Raw genomic sequence first — 17,014 nt, forward strand, 5'->3', positions numbered from 1 at the left:
AGAGTCTCCTGACTCAAATGACGCATTGAGCTTCAAACCGTGAGATTAATCAAACACAATCACTCTAGAATCACTTGACTCGAAGATCATAAAACATCAAGAGAAAGACATTCGAGTAGATTCAAATTGAGCAAAACAAGATCGAAGACATCAGAGTTAATTGATCCTTGGTTCAAATACCCTTAAAACACATGTTTGGGCCTTTTATCCCTTTCTTTCATAACCCTGAACCATGACCTACATTACGTGCCTTACAAGTCCCTTCTAATCATACATGGATTTCTAAGCGGAAGAGACTATCCTCATATTTCATCCCGCCTATCAGGATTAATATTTTACTTATAAAGATTTTCTAAAATCTTTAATGCATGATAGAGAAAAATAACAAAGGGGGGTTAAAGACGTAAAATTCTGAGTAACGTCTTGAAACCAAAGGAGGATTCGAGTTGAAAACCTGAAAGGGCGGCTCGAATATGAAGATTATTACATAGGAGACGATTGCTCAAATCCCTTGATGAGGCATCACACAACATGAATGAGAACATGAGAGTTGGGAGTCAGAGAACACTTCCAATAACTGAGTACAGAAGCTACTCCATCAGATCAGAGAACATCAAATAAATGAGAACACTATACTTTTGACCAAAATTAACCACTTGAGACTTTTTTATCCTTCCTTACTTAACCATCTCTCAAAGATAGCATTGATCTTGACACTTGTCAAATAGCTATAATTTACTGAAGGATTAAAAGAGTAATTAATTCTTTGATATCCAATGAACTCTTGTTTTATGATTTGTCAATTGTGAAACCTTGAAAGGAGCAATGTTTTCAAAACTTTTGATTAAACATTTTTCAAAACTATTGATATTTTCAGACTTTTGAAAATAAAAGAAGAAGAAAAACATTTTCAAACAAGATAATCTCTCTGGAGGCGTATCTTGGAATTCAAAAAAATATCTATCTGAAGCTCAAGATCGAAGCTGGGGCAAGAGAAGCTAAATTTTAGGGCAAAATTTGATGGAATAAACAAATGGTCTCAGGTCAAGGTTTGTAAGAGTACACATTGGTGGAAATACGGACAAGTTGAATCAATGATAGAGTGAAGACTGCTCTCGCGATCATTCTCCTTCTAGATCGAGAAAAGCATACACATACATACATACATACATACACATACATACATGATACATAAAATTTGTATCAAACATTTATCATCATGTGTATTAAAGACATTTTTCTCCTCACTTGAGGACAAATTCAAAAAAAAAAATCAAATAAATTTCATATTGACATCTATCATAACATCCAAGATAGTTAGTCAAAAATGCATCATTCTGATCTTTTCAGGAAATAAGAGCTCGGAAATAACCAGATGTTTTCAACTTGAAAGAACAATGCAATCCACATATTTGGCTTCCTGAAGTCAACAATCAGATCTTCTGAAGACGTTTCCTCAACATGCAGGAATCAATAGACAAACTTTGAGCTATTGAGATTATTTTCTTTAAAATAAAAATAAATAAAGTGTCGTCTCATTAGAGATAGTTTTCTTAAAAACAAATTTTATTTTGTCTCGCTTGAGACAACTTTCTCTTTAAAACAAATTATGTCTCGCTTGAGACATTTTTCCACAAATTTTGAGAATTTTAAAACAAATTGCGTCTCGCTTGAGACATTTTTCCTTTGAGATACAAATTTTGAATTTGATTCACTAAAAACAAAATTAATCTCACCTTAGATTGTTGTTTATTTCAAAACAAATTTTGTCTCGCTTGAGACCTTTTCCCTTTGAGATCCAAATTTCGAATTTGTTTCACATTAAACAAAGTTGATCTCACTTGAGATCGTTTTCTCAAAAACAAACTTTGTCTCGCTTGAGACAATTTCTCTAAAAACAAATTTTGTCTCATTTGAGACTATATCTTAAAGCAAATTTCGTCTCGCTTGAGACATCATTTTCTCTCATAATACAAATTTCAAGGTTGTTGTACTTAAAGCAAAATTAATATCACTTGAGATTTTCAAAGCTGATTTGTCTCGCACGAGACATTTCCCCTTTTAACAAATCCTGAAATTGTTTCATTTGAAACAAAATAAACACTTTTGAAAACACCTTTGAGATTATTTCCATATAAACAAAATCGACAATATTTGAATCTTTTAAAACGATTTTTATCTCTTAAAGACAATTTCTTTTGAGGAAAAAATCTTTGAGTTTGTTCCTCTTGAAAAAATCTTTGAGTTTGTTCCTTTTGAATAAAAATCTTGGAGTTTGTTCCTTTTGAATAAAAATTTTTGAGTTGTTTCGTTTGAAACAAAAATCTTTGAGTCTATTTATTTTGAAACAAAGTTTTGTCTCTCTTGAGACAATTTCGTGAAAAATCTTTGAGTCTGAAACAAAGTTTTGTCTCTCTTGAGACAATTTTGTAAAAAAATCTTTGAGATTGTTTCTTTTGAAACAAAAATCTTTGAGTTTGTTTATTTGGAAACAAAATTTTGTCTCTCTTAAGATAATTTCTTTTGAAACAAAAATCTTTGAGTCTGTTTCTTTGGAAACAAAATTTTGTCTCTCTTAAGATAATTTCTTTTGAAACAAAAATCTTTGAGTCTGTTTCTTTGGAAACAAAATTTTGTCTCTCTTAAGATAATTTCTTTTGAAACAAAAATCTTTGAGTCTGTTTCTCTTAAAATGAATTTTGTATCTCTTGAGACCGTTTCTTTTGAAGTAAATCTTTGAATATGTTCATTTTGAAAATCTTTGAGTTTGTTTCTCTTAACAAAATCATCTTTGAGTCTTTTTTTTTAAAAACAAATGTTGTCTCTCTTAAGACAGTTTCTAATTAAAAACTAACTTTTGAGATTGTTGCATTTGAAACAAATTTGGTCTTACTTAAGATGTAATCCATCTTTGAATCTGTTTCTTTTGAAACAAAATTTTATCTCTTAAAGACAATTTCTTTTGAGAAAAAAATCTTTGAGTTTGTTTCCTTTGAAAAAAAAATTTCTCGAGACAACTTCTTTTGAAAATACCCACCTTTGAGATCGTTTCTATTAAAACAAATTTTGTCTCGCATGAGACAATTTCCTTTCAATGTCATCTTTGAGTCGTTTCCCTTGAAACGAATTTTGTCTCTTGAAACATTTTCTCTTAAAACAATATCATCTTTGAGTTTGTTTCTCTGGAAACAAGGTTTTATCCCTTAAAACAGTTTCTTTTGAAGAAAATCTGAGTCTGTTTCTTTGGAAACAAAATTTTGTCTCACTAAGATACAATTTTCTGAAAAACAAAGTTTTGTCTCTTATGACAATGTCTTAAAAAAAATCATTGAATCTCTTTCTTTGGAAACAAAATTTTGTTTCTCTCGAGACAGTTTCTTTGAGAAAAATCTTTGAGTTTGTTTCTTTGGAAACAAATTTTACCATCATTTGAATCTGTTTCCCTTGAAACAAAACAAACAAAGTCTTTGAGTATGTTTTTCTTGAAACAAAAACATCTTTGAGTTTGTTTCTCTCGAAACACTGATCTTTGAGATCAATTCCCTTTAAACGAATTTTGTCTCATTTGAGACAGTTTCCCTTTAAACGTCGTCTTTGAGTCGTTTCCCTTAAAACGAATTTTGTCTCTTTTGAGACAGTTGCTTTTAAAAATATCATCTTTGAGTTTATTTTTCTTGAAACAAATCTTTGGGTTTGTTTCTTTTGAAACAAATCTTTAATTTGGTTTCTCTTGAAACCATAACTCCTAAAGATGGCCAGCCGTCCTCATCATGTAGGAACCGTGTCATCCCCAGACCAGATCTCCTCATCACGTAGGAGCCGTGTCAACCATAGATAACCAGCCGTCCTCATCACGTAGGAACCGTGTTATCACCTTTAGATGGCCAGAACTCTTCATCACGTATGAGCCGTGTCATTCCCCGACCAGATCTCTTCATCACGTAGGAGCCGTGTCAACCACAGATAACCAGCCGTCCTCATCACGTAGGAACCGTGTTATCGCCCTTCCTAAAGATGGCCAGAACTCTTCATCACGTATGAGTCGTGTCATCCCCCGACCAGATCTCTTCATCGCGTATGAGTCGTGTCACCCCTAGATAACCAGTCGTCCTCATCACGTAGGAACCGAGTTATCACCCTCCCTTAGACGACCCGAACTCTTCATCACGTATGAGCAATGTCGTCCCCAACAACCAACATTATTCAATTTCTAAGTTTGAAAGGGAGAGAACCAGACAAAAACATGATGTCTTTTCATCTTTGCCCTATTCTTGTTAACACAAGAATGTGCAAAGAGAGGCAGCTGTAGACACCCGTTTTTGTCCTGGTCTTTTTTGTTAAATATTTATTATTATAGTTATTATTATTATGTTTATGTATTTTTATTATTAATTTACATGTTACATATTTTGTAGGCCCAACAATGACCAGAAACCCAACAGTAATTACAAGGCCCAACCTAGGCTTAACCCGAGCCCATCATATGATAACCCAACAAAATTAGGGTTTCAAAACCCTAAATCATCAGCTCAGCCACCGCTTGCCATTGATGTTGCCGCCGTCGTTCTTCCCTACATCAACAGTGACTCACAAATCCATCAACAGTGACTCACCAATCCATCAAACAGTGACCCAGATCCTATCCAAGTAAAAAAATCAAAAGATTATTATCCTAAAAATATAGGATATTATTACCTATTTGGAGGACTCAAATCCATCAGCAGGAATCATATATCAACATATGCATCAATAAAAAGGAAAAAAAACATGGAGAAAAGAGGGAGAACTATTCGAGTTTTGAGAGAAGAAAGGAAGAGAGAACAAAACATAAAATACAGTGAGAGAGGGGGAACCATTCGGACCCCAAATAAAAAAACAAAAAAACTAAAAAAGGAGAGAGAAGGAAGAGATTTACCCTTAACCGATCCGGCCACAGCTGCTTCATCGGAGCGGTTGGACTCTATTTTAGGAGGTAAGGTTCTTATCTTTGGGGCTTAGGGTTTTTAAGATTTGGTTGTGGGGAAGAGGGTCTAGTTTTTTAGGTTGGTTTTTTAGATGAGGATGTGTGGTGTGTGAAACACCATGGCCACCGATCTAAAGTGGCCGGGGTTGTGTGTTCTTCATCGGTGAGAAGAGAAGAAAAGGAGAAGAGGAAACAGGAAGAACAGTTTGGGAGGAAGAGAGTTCTCTCCTCTTTGGTTTTGGGATACGGCTGAGAATGAGAAAAACAAGGGTTTCGAAACCCTTATTTTGGGTTATAATTGACCCAAACGACGCCGTTTAAAGGGGTCAGGGTATGCGTGTTTCAGCATAAAAGGGTAAATAGTCCATCTGGTCCTTACATCTTTGTATCATTCTTCCCGTGTTTCTCATATTAAAAGGGGTAAACTACACTGTAGGTCCTTGATCCTTGTAATCTCACGATTTAGCCATGGAATGAAGTTTACATTATTTCAAATTAAGCCTTTATCTTTTCACTTTTATATTTTAGTCACTATCCTAGGTATTATAACATTTTTTGTTTATATTTGGTTCTGGTTTCAATATTTATAAATGTTACATCTTAGCCACTGATTTAATATTTCGTGTATGTTTCTTTGATATTCGAATCTGGCCATCACATTTATAAATATTTATTTTAGTCCTTGTTTTACATTTTGGTTTAATTATTATTCAGTCTTCATGTTTCTGTTTCAATTTCAATCTAGTCCTAAGTATTATTTATGGCTTATTCACATTTCTGATGTTTGTATTAGTTGTTGTTTGCGATTTGGGCCCTGTTTATTTTGTAATTACTTTTTAGCCCTGTTAGTTTCTGCTTTTACTAATTTAATCCATTATGTTTAGGTATTTCTATTTTAGTCCTATTAATGTATGTTATGTCATTTTTGTGGATATTTGACTTTGGTCCCAATGTTTGTAATAGTTTCGTTTTAGTCCCGGGTTTTATATGTTAGGTATTTTGGTGGATGTTCGAATTTATCCCTGACATTTGTGAATATTTTATTTTAGTCATTTATGTATGATTTTATTGTACTTGTTATTCGATTATTTGTATTGTGTAAATAATATTGTTTGTTTCATTTAATGTAAATATTCTAGTTTTGCATATTTTATTTATATTTATTTTCATTGTATTTCTCTATCGTATATTATTCGAATAATTTCAAGAACACAAATTTATAGAACGGGCGTGGAAAGTATCACTTGATCGAAGTGGTACAATCCGATACGACATTCAAACAAATATGAACTTGGAATAAAATTGATTTTATTTTGTTAATTATTTCATCTCATATTTTAATTCGAATAACGTGATGCAAGTTATTTTATTTCACACAAGTGTTTATTTTCAATTTATATTACATTCTTGTTTTATCGAATAGGGAATATCCTTTACAGATAAGAAATAGTCGAAATAGCTTTCCCGATGGAGGATTGCTAATTTCGAGATTTCTTTTCAAGTTAAAGAATTTTCCCTAATAATTATTTGAAGCAAATTAATATTCAATAAATGGATCATAATTTAATTTTATATCCGATTCATACTTTCCACAATCACGACGATATTTAAGCGACACAGTACCAGTTTTGGGCGTTGTGGGGGTGCTCATCCTTCCCCATGCGTAACCGACTTCCGAACCCGTTTTAAATGAATATTTGGTAAACGCAGATCAAATTTTGTCTTAAAAATGATTTTTCTTTAAATTGTTTTTAAAAGACATTTTTAGGTATTCGACCTACCTGACCCAAAGGTCGATGGCGACTCATTTTCAATTTAATTCCAATTAATCCAAAATCACCCAATTTTCAAAATTAAAGTCATAATCGTTTTTAAAATAATAAATAATTGTTTTTTTGAAAAATGGTTATGACAAAGACTACTAAAATTTTTGGACTCCATTTTTAAATTTCTGGATCCGTCACTGATGGAGTTGGTTACAGAGTGAGGTAGAATGCACAAAGAAGTTAGCAACTACTGGGCGGAGGAAATTTTGGATTCAGAAGCAATGCGGATCTCTTGGAAGAATTTATCCATCAGAATTTCGAAACATAACATGGGAAAACGTCGAGTATCACGGCAATGCCATCTGGGTTTGAGCCTGGGGTATAGAATGAAGTTGTTCCACCTAACAAAATGTATGTTTTGCCGTGTGAGTTCCCAGAGTGTAAGGAACTCCTCCCAAATGCTCAAACCTTTCAACCGCCTCCGTGCACGACTAACCGAGATTCCATTTCCATGCCAGCAACCAGGGCAAGTTCCTTGAAAAAATTAGTAAGAACAAAAATATGAGTTTGATAATGAGGAAGAAGTACTATGTGGTTGCAAGGTAGACAAGGCATCAAATCTAAAATGCTAAAATCTATCATTTTGGGCAGCAATGAAAGGGTAATTTTTTATTGCCAAGTGTTTTAGCAGCATCCATATTCCACCCCCAAATTTCATTAAAGCTGGTAAGTTTATTACAGCGGGACTAAAATATTTTTTTTAATTTTTCATAAATACAGTTTTTTTAATTAGGGGAGGCCTGATAATTTTTATTTTTTATTTTTCAAGAATATATATTTTTAACATTAATTAATTCTTAAAAAAAAATAATTGGCGGGAGCCAAGGGGCACGATGTTCTGCCTCTTGAAGTTGGTTCTATGAATTAAAGAAGAAAGAGTTGGTTTGAATCTGCGTTTCTGATGGGTACAGACTACAGATAAAAGACATTGCTAGGATCTGATCGAGACTGAACTGTACTGTTATTTATCAAATCCAATGGATCGGCTTGAATTTGATTTCCTTTATTATTTTTGCAGCTGCTCAAAGACGGTCAAAGAAACAACCAAAACACACAATTTATAATCAAATTCAGAGAAACTAGCTCTAAAGTTTTGCAACTTTGAAACATTTTATTCATCGTTAATGATGGTCTAAAGAAAGCATAAACACAACCAGTTGAGGCAGTTTTGGCAACCTAAACTAAGCGAAGTTGAACATTTTAAACTCCTCTTCTAACCAGAGAATCAACATAAGCAAGATCAAATCTCAGAACAAAACCCCTAAATCTAGGACTTGAAAAAGAACCATAAACAAAACAAAATTCCCATGCAAGACTGTCACTTACAAATATGATGTTCGAGGCTTATTATACACGAATGTCGCTCCATATTTAGTCTGGATGTATTTTCTTTAAAAAAAATATTCTTTTACAGAAATGAGAGATAAAATTAAGATTATATATAAATTGCTAGTAAAGGCAATTTAACATCACCCAAGGAAGTTGAGGTAACGCATTCGTCTATAAAGGCAGTTATTATTATTATTGAAATACAGTGGGTATTAAACTTGCTAGTAAAGGGATAAATAGAGCTGACAATGTAAATATCTTTGTATAGCATGGAATACAGCTGAATAGGATTCTGTATAGCACACTAGGAAGCTGTATATGTTTGATTTGTTGCAGGTTGTCTGCTTTTCGTGAATACAAGAAACATCCATCCAAACAAAATTATGAAAGCCATTTTTTAATTTTATTTTTCCATCGTGAAATTTAAGAGGTCGTCAACTAATAGTTTAGTAGCTTAAAAGCTTCCAAGTAAATGTCCTTTTTCGCTTCGGACTAACGGTGTAAATTGTAGGCATAATCTTTCAGGCAAAGTTACTAATATACTGAAAAGAACAAAACTACATCAAAGCCAAAACTGGGCTAGAATGCAGGGTTTTTTAACAATTAGCCTACCAAAGTAAACCATATTTTGCTTTCTTTCGGTTCCGCAGCATAATCATCAATTATTGCTTCAACATCTTTCCAGAATAGGTCCTCCACCAAGACTCCATCCTTGGTGAACCTGCAATATTTCAACAGGTTAGGAATGTAAAAAAGAGTGCATACTTGGACTTCAGTGTGTCGGATACGGGTACTTGAGTTTGTTCATGTTTTATCATGTACTTGACGGATCCTTGTAGACTCATATGACTCATATATCCATGTCTGTATACGGTCGGACATCGATACTTCAAAGATATGAAAATCAGAGTAACACGGCTAAAAACCAGATAGAAAAGAGCAACATAGAGGAGAAGGGAGAGATACCACTGGGTAACACTTTTAGTAAACTCTACTGGTTTGCTTGCCTGCAGATATTGACTTGGGATCCGCACTCCCTATATTAAGGGTATAAAGATCAGAGTATCTTGGCAACTTTGAAGAGACCACCAATCCGGTGCCGATGACAGATCCCTGCAAACAATCAATCAGCACTTTGATGTAGAAAATAACACATGCGGGGCTTTTACACCAAGCACAATCAAAGGGAAATGATGAGTGTTTGTTTATGTTTCATTTGTACAAGAAATATAACTACCTAACGCATTGTTAAAGAAACCATATATCTATTGGACCCTAGGCATTGTTACGCATCATTACTCTGATAAACCATTGCCAGTACACTAAATATTGGAAACATTGTGAAAATATAAGGATGAAATATAAAAGCATATAACTGAGCTAAATATACATACAAAGCGTATATTTTTTTATCGTAAAGAGAATCCCAAATTTTTCGAAATGATAAATTTTTTAAATCACTTACTTTTTAATGGTGTGGTTTTTAAAATCTCATACTTTTTAATGAAAAGTCGTTTCGAAAAATTCTTTTTAGAATTCATCTTAACTTTTCCATTAAATTCATAATAGTCCTTCACCATTATGATCATTGCTTATTAATGACTGAATTTTTCCAGCACCTTAATAAAATATCCAAATCAATACTCCAACATTCAAAAACTTGAAATTTCATCTTAAACTTTCTTAAACTTTCAAATTCAATCATCCAACTTAATAAACTTGCAATTTGATCCCAACTCAATATTTAAATAAAAAAATCAGCTTGCTAATAAAATTTCCATCATTGTAATTTATTATTCAAAGTAATACCAACACATTTGCAAACTCACAAACAAGTCCCTAAATTTCAGAACTTTTTGAATTCTACCACTAAAGTTTACCAAACCTATAATTAGGTTCCAAACCATTTTCTAACTTGAAAATTTCAGCATTTCAATATTAAACTTCAACATTGAACACCTCAAATATCACATTCTTGCAATGATGTCTCACAATTCTCAAAACTTGTAAACTAGCACTTTTTCTAAATCAAGCTTCCAAATTGATCTCCAAATCACATGAGACACTTCCAATATCAATTCTAAACCATATGAAAATTTTCAACATTTCCCCCTATTTTTCCTTGTATGGCCGAATGCTTCATGTTACCTAGGGTAGACTTTTTGTTCAATTTCAAGCATGAATTCATCTTCCTTATATTAAATTCATGCTATTCTACTCATCATAACAACAAATTAAATCCAAATCCATCGATTCTTCATAACCCTAAATTAACCAAACCTAATATAAATATGTATAAATAATTTCAATCATCATACACGCCTTAGAATTAATCTCCAACCTCAAAAACATAATAAACTTCCATCAGATCTTCAAAATCCATAAACCCTTCATAGACCCTAATCACCAAATCTCAACATCCAAGCATATTTAATATGTATTTATTATACAAAGGATAGAGAATTTGATGGAGAACATTTTTCTATTTCACAAGTTACTCCAAAATCTTACTAAAATAGCTCAAAAATGAAAAAATATAATTTTTCTTACCTTGTAGGGGTTCATGGCAGCAGCTGATGGAAGAAGAATGTGTCTTGATTTTTCTAGTAATTTTCTTAATACACATGACATTTAAGCTAATTAATTAAATATAAAATTCAATTTATGAGAAATCCTTAATTTACCATTAATGAATATTGCAAATTACCAAATGCCATTGTATTATCTTCCATTAAAATATTCCTTACTCAAAGATGAATCAATTTGGGTTTAACTTTCTACTTTGGCCATATAATTTTCAAAAGTTGTATTTTAGTCACTAAATTTTGCACTGTTCAGCCAAATATGAAAAATCACACAAATTTGTGCTAAATTTCTCAAATATCTAAATTATGGAAATAACATTTCCAACCCTTATTTAACATCAAATTTTCGTGAAATTCTAGTTTGATCCGATTATCCAATTTCCATACCGAACTTTATTACTTCATAACTTCTAATACAAATCTCGTACCGAAAATCTGATTACCATGAAAATTCTTTTTTTAGGCCAAACTATTCATTTACGGGTTAAAATATAAAACTTTTTAAAATTATATTTTTGGTCCCTAAACTATTCAAGGTTTATACTTTAGCCACCCAACTTTCAAAACTTACATTTTAGTCACTAACCAAAATTTAGCATATTACGAAAACGCACATTAAAGTCTTTCCAAACAACAAAAGCACTTGAAGTGGAAATGATACTCGTAGATAGATCTTGGCTCAGGGTGTCAAATATAATATAGCACTATCGTATTGCAACGATCGTATTGCAACGATCCCACTATGCTTTTAACTTCATCGAAAGCCTTCATGTGAACAATAACCATATATAAAATCGATCTTGTTCTTAGCAAGCAACACAATTTGCATGGATCTACTCCATAAATTGTAGGTTTCCACTTCAATAAGTTGATACGATACAAGTAGTGTTTTAGGCGTGTCAGAAGGATGTAAATAAAGTGGATGAGTGAAATCAATTTGATTTTCTTGAGGATAAATAATTGCGGATAAAAAGGGAAACCAAAAAAGTTGAAATTACAGATCGTAAGCAACATACATGATCTTCTTTAACAACAAAAAACTTTGTAGTCAGGCTGTCAGCGGCGGCTCTGATGCCATATTAGCAGTCAGTGGTGGTCTGGTGATGACGTCAACTACTAGTAAAAACGGAGGAATGGCTAATAGGAGATTGTAGAAGACAAGGAAGAACATTTTTCTCATTAATCTGAAAGAGGAAGGTACAAACTATTTATTTACAAAGTAATTAAATAATTAATTATCTCTAACAATCTTTAACCTCATAACTAACTTCATAACCAATTCGTAGTTTCCAATCTAACATCAAATTTAGATCAAACAAAAACTAGACTCTATCCGACGTATTTCCATCTCTAGGTACATAATGTTCTAGTAAAAATAACTTTTCAACATATAATTTTAGTATTTATGTGAGATGTATATTCAAAATTTTATTGAAATAAGGTACTTGATTTTATTTAATGATGTAATTAGATAAAGTATAATTAGGTGCCTAACATTTTTTAATTACAAATGTATATTTCTAATTGGTTTATCTAAAGAGCCTAGTAAAACGTAAGGACTTATTCTATTTTTACTGCTCATAAGAGTGTTTATGATCATGCTAGAGATCTTCAGTATATATTAGACTTGTTATTGATTCAATCTCTTCAGTATATGCACAAGGCTCCATTTATATTACTTAAATCAGCTCGTTTAACTTTTTTTTCTTCATTATGACATAATAAAATAATTTGTGCTTCAATCTAGAGACACAAGTAGTTATGAACTTTAAAGTTTTTAATATTATGAGTGACTCTGTTCAACTTAAAGTATCATTTTATGAAGATTTTTTAAGGATAATTTTATTTTCTAGAAAATGACCTACAAACTATTGTAACAATTCGCAAAATTCATAAATAGAGTTTGGTGGTAAGAAATTATTCCAATTTCAATCATTTCTATAAAGTGTAGTTGCAAAAATATTACTCAAAGTTATCAAAAGTTCTCACGATATCCACATAACTGTTATATTGACATAGGTGATCTGTTGGATCTTTATTGTCATTGTAACTAATTTTGATAATTTAAAATTAACTGGGTATATTATAGCCAGAACATGAGGTGTTAATGGGGTTTTCTCATACAAAATTAATTAAGTTAACAATTAATTATCAAACAATCTTCAACTCATTCAGCTCTTTCATTATCACCTCAAAATGTTTTTTCACGTTCTTTCATAAGGATTTAATAGACGGAAAAGAGCATTATGACGTAGTTTTTGAGGCTCTACATACTTGTTATAGGCTTGATGTTCAACTAAGAAAGACGTAAATAATCTGTTATCGTTGTTGTTCTCTAGTGATGGAAGTTCTTTCTTCGCTATTCTCATGCCTCGTAATTATTTTTCAATTAATCAATAAAAGCTCATTTAAAGTCATTTGCAGTCTCTTATTTTTGTTATCTATATAGTTACTGCAATTGCTAAATAATTTGAAAAGCTCTGAATTGTTTCTAAAGTTGTTTGACTTCTCCGTATAATGAGGTTAACTAGAAATGATTAATCTTCTATGAAAATACTTGGTGATATGTTTATTGTGATGAAGCTCCATATTGATACGTGGAATAAGCTTGAAATCCTTATCATGGCTAAAAGAATCGCTGATCATGGAAACCCTATTTACTAGGTGTCGTAACCGGTTTTCGTCCGGGCACGAAATATTTATTTGGCGGGAAAATTGATGTGAATAAATGGTTTTGAAAATAAATAATTTGGGAGTCGCCATCGGCCTTTGGGTTAGGTAGGTCGAATACCTAAAAATTATCTTTTAACAGAGTTTTTAAGAAAACATCAGTTAAAAGATGAACTGATCTGCGTTTATAACCAAAATTCGTTCTTTTTATAAAAAGGGATTCGTGGTCGGTTACGTTTAGGGAAGGATTAGCACCCCTACAACGCCCAAAATTGGTACTTTTTAATTATAAATTGTCTTTATTATTATAAATTTAAAAAATTCAAAATATATTTAATTTATAATACTATTATTTCAAAATTATAAAAAATATTTAAAAATATCTGAAAATGACTTCTAGGTGCCTTAAGACAGCTCTTTTCTTTGATATTTAAATTAAATAATATTTTTTATATATTTTTTTAATTTTAAAATACCAGAATAGGACATCCAGTTGTATTAAGACTGTCATTTTCTTCGATATTGAAAAATAAATATTAAAATAATTAAAAATATTATTTATTATATATTTATGAATACATAATAATAAAAATATTTAAAAATATAGACAAGTAAAATTAAAACAATAAAAATACAACTAGAACGATATATTTAAAAGCAGTAAAATAAATGAAAACATTTAAAATAAATGACTAAATTATAGTAAAAGTAAAATTAAAAACCTAATTCATAATTAATCAAAATTATAGGGATTAAACATGCTATTTCTTTATTTTATTTATTTAGTGACTAAATAAAACTATATAAAATTTGGATATTAGATTAAAATAAATTAAAAATATAAACTCAGGATTAAAATTATTTATTAAATTAAGGGACTAAATATGTTATTTATCATAAATATTTATAAATACGGTTAAGGGCTAAAATATAAAAAAATAAAATTTAGAGACCAAATTAAAAGGATTATAAATTTGATTTAGTGACTAAAATGTAAGAATTACAAGTTAGGATGGCTGCGGAAAAGGTTTAACCTTATGTGAAATTACACAGATACCCTCACCAAAACGGCGTCGTTTTGATGAGGGTATTTATACCCATTTAAGCCGGCCCTTAAGGGCCATTATTTCATTTCTGGTTTTTTCTTCTCTCTCTTTAGAGAGAGAAGCTCTCGTTTTCTCTCGCCGGAAGAGAAAACCGGCCTCTGTTTCCGGCGCCGATCGCCGCCACTGGCCGCCGTCTCCGGTGGCCGGAGATTACCAAACTACACCAAATTAAAGATCTCAACTCCTAAAGGTCAAATCCAACCTCCTTACCTTAAATCCCCTTAGATCGACCTAGATCTAAGCTTTTTTACCTTCGGCTTTCTGCTTTCCGACGACGCGAGGAGGCTCCGATGACTATGATTTCCTCGGTAAGTTTTTCTATTCTCTCTTCTTTTGATTTCTGTTGTCTACTGGTTGTTGTGGTTGCTCTCCGTATCTCTTTGGCCGTTGCTCTCTTCTTTCTTTTTTCGCAGGTATGGTGGCCATATTTAGGCCTCATCGGACTTAGTCTCGGACCGGTTATTAAAGTGATTTCGGTGAGTCACCGAACTTGTGGTGACTCACCCTTGAGCATTGACGTGTGGAGGGCAGCTGGGTCTTCTGGAGGCTTCGTCGACGAGGTGGCGTGGTACTGTAGTGTCGACAGCATCTGGTTGAACCATCTGGCTTGGGAGGCGTTGGCAGAGGCGGCTGCTGAGATCTCTTGGAGCGGCGGCGGTGGCAACAGTGCTAGGGTTTAGAAACCCTAGCTGAAACCCTAAATTGGTTTAGGGTTTCCTTTTGGGTCTGGACCGGTTCTGGTTGTTTGTAACTGGGCCGGTCCAGTTTTCATTGGGCCTGTAATTATTTTTAATAATAATAATAATAATAATAATATTTATAATAATTATAATAATAATAATAATTATAATAATAATAGTAATAAATCAAAATGGGTAAAAAATTAGTATCTTCAGCTGCCCCTCTTTGCTCATTTTTGTGTTAACAAGAATAGGGCAAAGATGAAAAGATAATAAAATTTTTTATCCATTTGGCTTCACTTGATTATGCATGGAGATGTTGAATAACTTCTTCTCTTTCTTTCAAATGAGTTCTTCTCATTATGAACTTTCCGCTGGGGATGATGTTGACCTCTTTCTTTTTTGTGATAGAGTCATTCAAAAGGTTGAATAAGCTCTTGATGAGTTCTTCTCATTATGAACTTCTTCTTCCTTCTTCAGATGAGTTCTTTTCATTATGAACTTTTTCTGGAAAGGCTGATCCATCAATTGATGAATTCAGGTAAAAGGTTGAACAAATTCTTCTCATTATGAACTTCTTCTTCCTTCTTCCTTCTTCAGATGAGTTCTTTCATTATGAACTTTTTCTGGAAAAGCTGATCCATCATGATGGATTGAGCAATTTGAGCAAAAGGTTGAATCTTCTCATTATGAACTTCTTCCTTCTTCAGATGAGTTCTTCTCATTATGAACTTTTTCTGGAAATGCTGATCCATCATGATGGATTTTGCAAAAGGTTGAACAATTCTTCTCATTATGAATTTTTCTTCTCCTTCAGATGAGTTCTTCTCATTATGAACTTTTTCTGGAAAAGCTGATCCACCAGATGATGGATTTGAGCAAAAGGTTGAACAAATTCTTCTAATTATGAATTTCTTCTTCCTTCTTCAGATGAGTTCTTCTCATTATGAACTTTTTCTGGAAATGCTGATCCATCAGATGATGGATTTGAGCAAAAGGTTGAACAAATTCTTCTCATTATGAATTCTTCTTCCTTCTTCAGATGAGTTCTTCTCATTATGAACTTTTTCTGGAAAAAGCTGATCCATCAGATGATGGATTTGAGCAAAAGGTTGAACAAATTCTTCTAATTATGAATTTCTTCTTCCTTCTTCAGATGAGTTCTTCTCATTATGAACTTTTTCTGGAAATGCTGATCCATCAGATGATGGATTTGAGCAAAAGGTTGAACAAATTCTTCTCATTATGAATTTCTTCTTCCTTCTTCAGATGAGTTCTTCTAATTATGAACTTTTTCTGGAAAAGCTGATCCATCAGATGATGGATTTGAGCAAAAGGTTGAACAAATTCTTCTCATTATGAATTTCTTCTTCCTTCTTCAGATGAGTTCTTCTAATTATGAACTTTTTCTGGAAAAGCTGATCCATCAGATGATGGATTTGAATCTTTGCTAAAATTTTGAAATTCCTGTCAAATATTCAACATGGATAAAATGAATGAAAATGCTCATATTTTGCAAATGTCTAAATATGATGCATGAATGTTGATGCAATCTTCATTTGACTTCAAAATAGTGAACTCGGTTTTCCTCCACTTCATCATTTATTGCCAGGGTCACCTCTGGATATCAGTGTAGCAACTTATGCTATCAAGCTTGCATTTCTGAAGAACTATCTGATCAACTTGTATCTTTATGTATTCTTTGCTTCATGAAAGTCTCAGAAGAATTGTTTTATTTGTGGAACTCTTGTCGTAGTCAGAATTATGACCTTAATGCCCCATTTTGTCTTGGATAAAACCAACTTTATTTGTTTGAACTTGTGTAGAAATCCCATAAAGTTTTCATCTTTGAAAA

At 32.3% G+C, this 17,014-nt stretch overlaps 1 pseudogene; it reads right to left on the minus strand.

Annotated features, from left to right (window-relative positions):
• Positions 1 to 7,200: 7,200 nt before the first annotated feature.
• Positions 7,201 to 9,303, minus strand: LOC120153743 (annotated as a pseudogene).
• Between the last annotated feature and the right edge of the window lie 7,711 nt (positions 9,304 to 17,014).

The sequence above is a fragment of the Hibiscus syriacus genome, unplaced genomic scaffold, assembly GCF_006381635.1.
Source record: "Hibiscus syriacus cultivar Baekdansim isolate YM2019G1 unplaced genomic scaffold, ASM638163v2 tig00111105_pilon, whole genome shotgun sequence".
NCBI classification, from domain to species: Eukaryota; Viridiplantae; Streptophyta; class Magnoliopsida; order Malvales; family Malvaceae; genus Hibiscus; species Hibiscus syriacus.